This window comes from Siphateles boraxobius, unplaced genomic scaffold (genome assembly GCF_051911475.1).
Source record: "Siphateles boraxobius isolate OS27281-9 unplaced genomic scaffold, OSU_SipBor_1 32, whole genome shotgun sequence".
Lineage (NCBI taxonomy): Eukaryota > Metazoa > Chordata > Actinopteri > Cypriniformes > Leuciscidae > Siphateles > Siphateles boraxobius.
Window position 1 is genome coordinate 6,375,001 of NW_027508942.1, and position 10,000 is coordinate 6,385,000.

The 10,000-nt window shown below is 43.0% G+C and overlaps 1 protein-coding gene across 2 annotated transcripts in view; it reads left to right on the forward strand.

Annotated features, from left to right (window-relative positions):
* Window positions 1–10,000, forward strand: part of fbn1 (fibrillin 1) — a 136,635-nt gene that overhangs the window by 79,274 nt on the left and 47,361 nt on the right. The gene's annotated exons all lie outside the window — the stretch shown is intronic.

Consider the following 10,000-nt stretch of genomic DNA (forward strand, 5'->3'; position numbering starts at 1 on the left):
GCGTCCATGTCGTTCCGCCATCTTGAAAAACTATAATAGCAGAGAGGGCCAAAAAGTACGAGGCCAACGCGTTTCCACGAGGCGTTTTCGTTCAGAGCCAGCGTCACGTGACTGAAAGCAGCAGAAACGGAGGAGCAGAGCAGTGAGAGACTGCATTGCACTGTTATTATTCATACTGTAACATTCGTGTGTTCGTTGTGTCAAGTTTCAGTTTGTTTGAAATAACAAACCTGTTCACCCGAAGGAAAACTCGACGAAGTGCTATTAGAAGACATCCTGTCATAGCTTTTTGGTACATCACAGCTACCGTAGATGCAACACTCATTTGAAAAAGCGAGGCGCTGGAGAGCACAATTCATTTGAATGCAAAATACAATTTCACCACTAGATGGAAGACATTTCTACACAATGTCCCTTTAAGCAAAAACTCACTTAATTCTGATTAATTGACCCAGAAAACAAGATTTACTATCTTATTTTATTTTACTACTTTTGTAAATGCATCTTGATTTAAGAAATGTTTGATATTTGCACTGGAAACAAGACAAAAATACTAATTAATGTAGTAGTTCTCTATTAGCTAATCAACAGAGGTGGGAGTAAGTCACACATGTGCAAGTCTCAAGTCTTAACCTTCGAGTCTCAAGCAAGTCCAAGTAAATTTTTTATAAAGGCAAGGCAAGTCAAGTCATAGCTTGGGTCACAAGTCACTGGCAAGTCATACAAACGTTTGGCGATTTCACTGAATTTATATATTAAAATAAGTTAAAACTACAGAAGTTGTGGACTATGGTTTTATTTGCAACATTTTTTTATATATATGCATTTCCACATATAGCTGAGTGGTTACTACAATAAAAATCTACATGTAACTGAAATTAGGCCAACATTAAAGCATGAAAAAATAAATATGGCTCAAACATTGCAGAAGACCATTAAAAGGTATTAAACAATTCACATTTCAAGTATAGTTCCTATGCGACCAAAGGCATTCTTCAAACTGCCATCCCCTTAATACAAGTTATATATTTTTAATTATGAAGTTAAAACCGCCAATAGGTGACGCCAAATTACCGTATTAATGTACGAGTCATAGAAGCATTCATTTAACTTATGTTCAAACCGGCAGATTCGTTCTGGAACTAAGCAACTCGGTCACTGAATCACAAATACGCATAACTCTTTCTGTGGCTTGTTTGGAACTATTGTCATTGGAGAAATCGAGCAAAAACAGAAAATATTTGGAATATTAGGCTATGTCTAAATGTCACATCACAATATTCACTCTTTGTTTACTGAACTGTTTTATAAAATCATTATCACATTTGCAATCGCGTCAATATTCTGGAATAATTATGAAAATAACTCATACTAGGGCATTTTTTCACCACATTTTGAATTTTGGGTGCAATATTAATTCTGCTGGCATTTTGATAACATCTAATAGATGTAACCCCTGATAACATCTAACCCTGCTTTAAGAGAAACATAAAACACGACAAAACATTAACAGTTTTCTATGTTGTTTTTTGTCATTGGAAAGAACGACGTATTTGGCTTTAAAGCATGATTTAAAAAGAAATGTGGAAAATGTTATACAAAACATATGACATCATTAATTATCATTTAAATATTGACAACATTAAGCTACATTTGAAAACATAATTGTGTATAAAGAGGCATGCTGTTTTGACCAATATTCTCTCTAGATTTAAAGATAGTTAAATTAACTATAACAAACAGGTTAAACAAGCCATAGCTTACTTTTAGACGTGGTGAATGAAGTTCGACTGTTCGAGGTTGTGATGGTCGTCCGATATCCCTTGCCAGTTATTACGCGTACAGCAAATCTTCTTGTATGAATATAGTCAATTTCTAGTGTTTATATCCAAAAAGAAACGATGCTGGGAGATGTTTTTGTATTTAGCGCGCTCACCGCGATGTATGTTTTTTCTGGGCTTGTGCAGTGTCACACAATCGCGCAGAATCTGATGACTGGCGTCAATGGTTCCGTTGCTTTCATTTTGTTCATCAATTGATGTTGCAATGATTAATGTATATCAAGTCATTCTCGAGTCATACAGTTCAAGTCAAGTCAAGTCTCAAGTCATTGGATCTCAAGTCAAAGTCAAGTCGAGTCATTTTCTTAATTTAGTCAAGCAAGTCTCAAGTCCTTAAATGTGTGACTCGAGTCTGACTCTAGTCAAGTCATGTGACTCGAGTCCCCCATCTCTGCTAATCAATAACTACTATTTTTTCATGTCTCCCAGAGAACTACTATATACAGGTTCATAATTAATGTGAATAATGTTCTTAAATGAAGATCATGGTAATAAATATTTGGATTAGGGATGTGCACGAATATTCGAATTTCCGAATATTCGATCTGTAATTATTATTCGAAAATTATACTATTCGAATTTTACTTTTTTTCTTTTTTCTTTTTTTATATTTAAAAAAAAAATTATCTTCTGATAGCAAAATGATTTTGAGACATATTCTTCCTCTAAGTTTCATTGAGGGAGACCGCTTTAAGAGCAGAAAACACTAAGTGCTGTTAGTAACTTCACTTTGCACACTGTAGGCGCATTTCCATTGCAGATTTGCGCAAAACTTTTGCGATTTTTTCTAAATGTCGACATAAAATTATTGCGAAATAACAGCGTTTCCATTAACCGATGTTATGCGACTAAAACTTAATCATTCCAAAATCTAATCATTGCACTGGCCATTATCATTAACCGAAGGAGATGTGTGTGTGTGTGTGTGTGTGTGTGTGTGTGTGTGTGTGTGTGTGTGTGTGTGTGTGTGTGTGTGTGTGTGTGTGTTATCCAGCATTAATGGCCAGGAAAGACTCTTATACTGTGAGCGGCTCATACGAGGAGTTTCTGGGAGTTTCTCCTCATTTCTGCTTCCAGCTCGTGATTGTGGCGTTTCTCTGAGGTTTAGAATCCAGTATTCCTGTAATTATTTTTTGTCTTTTATGAATTTAATAAAGAACTCTGTCTCATCTTCTGTCCAAACACACCGCATCTTCTACGTCAGGGGACTGTAAATGCGCAAAAACTGTTTCCATTGTTTTTCTCAACATGAACGTGAAACAATATAAACACGATAATTCTGACTCGAGTGCATGTACGATAACGGCGCAGTCTGCTTTATTAGCGTTTTTTCCGTTCGCGCTGCTTGAGCTTAAATGCTTTTTTACATTTTTTTGTTTACACATATTGTTAAATGTTTTCAACTAAAAGAAAACCTTAAGATATATAGTAAGCTTGCTGTGTATATTTCCTAATGTAAGCTTGTTCAGAAAAGGAGACAAAGAATTTAAATTAAACTTAAAAAATTAACCTATTTCTCGCTAAACAACATTTAAATAAACGAATATTAGATTTTTATGAACCCGAATATTTAAATACAATATTTTTGAAAAATGCCCATCCCTAATTTGGATCAGCATCATAAAATGAAAAGCATGATAACTACCTAATATTGTCTAAAGTCATTGTAAACTTTTGAGGTTTTGTAAAGTTTTGGATAGTAATAACTCAAGTGTAACTACATCCTTCTAAAGAAACTACTGATTATTTGGATCAGTTTTCTAAAGTGAAGATCATGGGAACACACTAGTAATGACTAAAGAGTTTCCAAATCCATCGGAAGGAATTACTATTCAAAATCTAACAAAAATGTAGTAATTACTAGGGAGTTATCATGATTTCAACTTTAATACTGATCCAAATGATTAATAATTCCTTCTGCAGATTTGGTAATACTCGAGTCATTACCATGATCTTCACTTTAGAATTAGTTTAATATATAATGCAATTATTCATGTTAATTATGAATCTGTATAGTAGTTTATTAATAGTCCTCCGGGAGGTATGAAAAATAGTAGTTATTGATTAGCTAATAGTGAACTACCGCATCAACTGAGCAATATTAATTAGTAGTTATTCATTAATGATGGGACAGTTTTCTGAAGTGTTTTATTACTAAAGGGTTTTTATTTAAATTTCTTTCACATTTTTCATCCTAAAAACCTTCTTCACATCTGCAGCCGTTTGTTTCTCTGTGTATTTTTACTGGTGATGATTTTAATGTCTGTCATTTATAAACGTCCTGCCGTGGGCTTCGTTTAACGAGATGTTTTCCATGTCACAGTGTTGGGTTTGTGTTCCCCTGATGTCCACTAGATGTCCTCCTTTCCCACGGTGTCCTTCACTTATGAACTACATTTCCCACGATCCTTTGTCTCATCATTGCACTCAGCTGTTTCTTATCACTGATCATTGCACTCAGCCAATTCCCCATTATCATTGTCGATTCCCTGTGTATATAACCCTGTCTGTTTCAGTATGTGTCACGGAGTCCTTGTATTATGTCCCCACACTTCCGTTATTTGTTTCATACTGGTTCTCGTTTGTATTTTATGTTTTGGATTGCCTTATTGGACTTTTGACCCCTGCCTGGATGACTAAGAGTTTGGATTGCCCTTTTTATTAAACTACTGCTTTTGGATTTTCTGCCTCCAGTGTGTGTTCCGTGACAGAAGGACTCCGTCACACAAGATCCAGCGGTATGTTTCTCAATATCTCTTCCCCAGCCACCGAGCGGGAGAGAAGGGAGTTTTTTAAGGGGACCCGATTAGTTAAGTTTCGTGGAACCCGTGGAGGTCGCAGTGGAGGAGGTGGTCGAGAGCCTGTTCACGTCCCGTCTGCCCAGTCAGAGAATCTTCACGTTCCGTCTGCCCAGCGAGAGACTGTTCACGTTCCGTCTGCCCAGCGAGAGACTGTTCACGTTCCGTCTGCCCAGCGAGAGACTGTTCACGTCACGTCTGCCCAGCGAGAGACTGTTCACGTCACGTCTGCCCAGCGAGAGACTGTTCACGTCACGTCTGCCCAGCGAGAGACTGTTCACGTCACGTCTGCCCAGCGAGAGACTGTTCACGTCACGTCTGCCCAGCGAGAGACTGTTCACGTCACGTCTGCCCAGCGAGAGACTGTTCACGTCACGTCTGCCCAGCGAGAGACTGTTCACGTCACGTCTGCCCAGCGAGAGACTGTTCACGTCACGTCTGCCCAGCGAGAGACTGTTCACGTCACGTCTGCCCAGCGAGAGACTGTTCACGTCACGTCTGCCCAGCGAGAGACTGTTCACGTTCCGTCCGCCTTCCTGGGCCGGGACTATCTGGAGCGTCTGGCTCGGATCCTGGACATGCCCGTGTCTGCTGTTCCAGAGCCGGAACCAGTGTCTGCTGTTCCAGAGCCGGAGCCGGAGGCAGAGCCAATGGCCGTTCCAGAGCCGGAGGCAGAGCCAGTGCCCATTCCAGAGCCGGAGGCAGAGCCATTGCCGGTTCCAGAGCCGGAGGCAGAGCCATTGCCGGTTCCAGAGCCGGAGGCAGAGCCAATGCCTGTTCCAGAGCCGGAGGCAGAGCCAGTATCCGTTCCAGAGCCGGAGGCAGAGCCAGTGCCGTCTGCCTTCTTGGATCTGGACTATCTGGAGCGTCTGGTTCGGATCCTGGACATGCCCATGTCTGCTGTTCCAGAGCCGGAGCTAGTGTCTGCTGTTCCAGAGCTGGAGGCAGAGCCATTGCCCGTTCCAGATCCGGAGGCAGAGCCAATGCTTGTTCCAGAGCCTATGCCTGTTCCAGAGCCGGAGGCAGAGCCAATGCCTGTTCCAGAGCCTATGCCTGTTCCAGAGCCGGAGGCTGAGCCAATGCCTGTTCCAGAGCCGGAGGCTGAGCCAATGCCTGTTCCAGAGCCGGAGGCTGAGCCAATGCCTGTTCCAGAGCCGGAGGCTGAGCCAATGCCTGTTCCAGAGCCGGAGGCTGAGCCAATGCCTGTTCCAGAGCCAATGCCTGTTCCAGAGCCAGTGTCTGTTCCAGAGCCAGTGTCTGTTCCAGAGCCAGTGTCTGTTCCAGAGCCAGTGTCTGTTCCAGAGCCAGTGTCTGTTCCAGAGCCAGTGTCTGTTCCAGAGCCAGTGTCTGTTCCAGAGCCAGTGTCTGTTCCAGAGCCAGTGTCTGTTCCAGAGCCAGTGTCTGTTCCAGAGCCAGTGTCTGTTCCAGAGCCAGTGTCTGTTCCAGAGCCAGTGTCTGTTCCAGAGCCAGTGTCTGTTCCAGAGCCAGTGTCTGTTCCAGAGCCAGTGTCTGTTTCTGTGTTTGTGTCTGTTTTTGTGACTATTACAGTTCTTGTGGCTGTTCCTGAGCCGGTGTCTGCTGTTCCTGAGCCGGTGTCTGCTGTTCCTGAGCCGGTGTCTGCTGTTCCTGAGCCGGTGTCTGCTGTTCCTGAGCCGGTGTCTGCTGTTCCTGAGCCGGTGTCTGCTGTTCCTGAGCCGGTGTCTGCTGTTCCTGAGCCGGTGTCTGCTGTTCCTGAGCCGGTGTCTGCTGTTCCTGAGCCGGTGTCTGCTGTTCCTGAGCCGGTGTCTGCTGTTCCTGAGCCGGTGTCTGCTGTTCCTGAGCCGGTGTCTGCTGTTCCTGAGCCGGTGTCTGCTGTTCCTGAGCCGGTGTCTGCTGTTCCTGAGCCGGTGTCTGCTGTTCCTGAGCCGGTGTCTGCTCCGCCCTGGCCGCCCGAGGGGTCTTCGCCGCCCTGGCCGCCCGAGGGGTCTTCGCCGCCCTGGCCGCCCGAGGGGTCTTCGCCGCCCTGGCCGCCCGAGGGGTCTTCGCCGCCCTGGCCGCCCGAGGGGTCTTCGCCGCCCTGGCCGCCCGAGGGGTCTTCGCCGCCCTGGCCGCCCGAGGGGTCTTTGCCGCCCTGGCCGCCCGAGAGGTCTTCTTCGCCCTGGCCGCCCGATGGACTTTACGTCTCGCCCTGGCCGCCCGATGGACTTTGCGTCTCGCCCTGGCCTCCCGATGAACTGTGCGTTTCGCCCTGGCATCCCGATAGACTTTGTGTTTACCCCTGGATGCCCGATAGATTTTTTGTTTTGCCCCGGTCCCCGGTTAAACCCTCACTCCTTGTTCCTGTCTCCCTTCATGGACCTGGCCCACCTTCCCTCCCCCTGATCCTCCACCGTTCCACCTCCCTCCTGAACCTCTTGTATTATATTGTGTTGTGTTTTCTGTGTTTCTTGTTGTTGTCATGGAGCGTCTGGTAGCCGCTCCGTAGAGGGGGGGTTATGTCACAGTGTTGGGTTTGTGTTCCCCTGATGTCCACTAGATGTCCTCCTTTCCCACGGTGTCCTTCACTTATGAACTACATTTCCCACGATCCTTTGTCTCATCATTGCACTCAGCTGTTTCTTATCACTGATCATTGCACTCAGCCAATTCCCCATTATCATTGTCGATTCCCTGTGTATATAACCCTGTCTGTTTCAGTATGTGTCACGGAGTCCTTGTATTATGTCCCCACACTTCCGTTATTTGTTTCATACTGGTTCTCGTTTGTATTTTATGTTTTGGATTGCCTTATTGGACTTTTGACCCCTGCCTGGATGACTAAGAGTTTGGATTGCCCTTTTTATTAAACTACTGCTTTTGGATTTTCTGCCTCCAGTGTGTGTTCCGTGACATTCCAGGCATGATGGGATTGAAGTTTGATCGTAATGAACCGAAGGTCGTTTGTTTGAGTTCTGCTCGTTTCACTGTTGGATTGTGGGATAATTAATCTGGCAGAGATGTAGTCAGTGATTGATGATTGTTTGTAGGTCAGAAGGCCAGTGTGTGTGTGTGTGTGTGTCTGTACATGTGAGAGTGTGTGTGTGTGTGTGAGAGAGAGAGAGTGTGTGTGTGTGTGTGTGTGTGTTCCTCATCAGATGTGTTTTAACTTGTAAATAAGGCTGACATCATCAGTGATCATCAGCTTCATGGGCGTAGATGGCGTGTTTGAGGTCAGAGGTCATTGTACACGCACTCTCTCTCACACACACACACAATCTCACACAGACACTCTCTCTCACTCACAAACACACTCTCTCTCTCTCTCTCTCTCTCTCTCACTCTCTCTATCTCACACACACCCACACTCTTACACAGACACTCTCTCTCACTCACAAACACACACACACACACACTCTCTCTCTCTCTCTCTCTCACTCTCTCACTCTCTCTCACACACTCTCACACAGACACTCTCTCTCACTCAGAAACACACACACACACTCTCTCTCTCTCTCTCACTCTCTCTCACACACTCTCACACAGACACTCTCTCTCACTCAGAAACACACACACACACACACACTCTCTCTCTCTCTCTCTCTCTCTCTCTCTCACACACACACACACTCAGACACATGTACTGTTAGTTATTTTATATATATGATCTGCACAAATAAAACTTCAGCTCTAGAGAAACATTCATCATTTAGTTTTATTCTCTATCATCATGTGTTTTTGCGTCAATTCTGTGTAATTTGACTGAAATCATGAGTCTTTATTGATGAGCTTGTTTATCTGAGATTATTCCCATCAGGCCAGTTAAGTCATATCATTTAATCTCTTTGATTCAGTGTCAACCGGCGCATATTTTGGGGATTAGATTTGCTTTAATAAAAGTGCAGCGTGTTAACAAGACAAGAAATAGAGAGAGAGAGAGAGAGAGAGAGAGATAGAGACAGAGAGAGAGGGAGATAGACAGAGAGAAAGAGAGAGAGAGAGAGAAAGAGAGAGAGAGCGAGAGACACCGACTGAGAGGTCGATCTGCTCCGGTTATTTGAGGACACACGGAGAGCTGGAGTCTGTTGCTCTAATGAAACTCAATGATGGAACAGAATGTGATGAACTTCAGACATGTTCAACACACACTCGTTAAACACACTGATTAGATGGACACTAACTGCTCACAGGACCCAGGGTCTAAGCATGCACAACAGGAAATGATGTCATGCTCTTGGAAGGGGCCGTTGACACAGGCTAACTACTTTATAATGGGTCACCAAACTTTAGTTCAGCAAGAGATAAAAAAAAACCTCCTCTCATATGTGTGCGTACCTCTGTATATATATTGTTAAAAATATTCACAATATTATCTGGAAAATATGAACATATCTGTATCCAACCATTAGTAATATGTACTCTAGATAAGTTTGCTCTGTGTTCCAGTAGTTATTTTAGAGCATCAATTAAAACTAAATGAAAGTGAAAAATCTTGCCTGGGCAAATAGCTGAAATAAAAAAAAAAGATTTATGGATTCAAATTGAATATTGCCTCCTCTGACTTTGTTTCGAACAGTGAAATAGAGGGTTTGCATTACAACTTACCAAAGATCCAGTGATCAGTGGATATTGACATTCATATGAGCCTGATTTCGACGTCGGGGAAAAACATGAAGCCAATATACCTGTGAACGCTTTATATAAATACAATATAGGTCTAAATCCATGTGATCACTTATATCAATGTTATATATCATCATATCGTCCAGCCATAAAACTTGTGTAGTTTTTTTTGTCAGTGTTGTGTTGTGGAATATACGATGGTAAATATTTAATTGATAATTTATCAATACAGTATATAACAATACAATATGTAGTGTATGATAGCATACAAAAGCATATCAACACACAATGAAAACTGCAAATTCAGCTTTCTCTGCCTGGATCCAGATGTTTCTGTGAATTACAGCGATCCATTTGTTCTGCAGCTTTCGGAAGTCTGATTTCTTGCCAAATCTATTTATACAGTCAATCTCAAAGCTCTTTCTCGTTTTAGATGTGTTTTGTCAGTCAGTCTCCTTCATTTATACAGCGTCTTTTACGATATAGATTGTTCCAAAGCAGCTTTACAGTGATAATAGGAAAATAAAGTAACAAAGATTGTTTTGGCTTTACAGCAGATCATGAATAAAGTTATTGTCCAGCTAAAGTTAGTTTTGATTATTCACTTTCCTTCACAACGATCATTAGTCATTAACTCTAGAGACTATAGACACTTAAGGGATGCGATGTCGTCATGTACAGGCGCAGGTCCTTCATCAGATTTTGTGTTTTTCGCGTCTGAAAATAAATCCTGCCACTCAGTGTTTGCAACCGCAGTCACTCCGGTGATGTCACACGCATAAC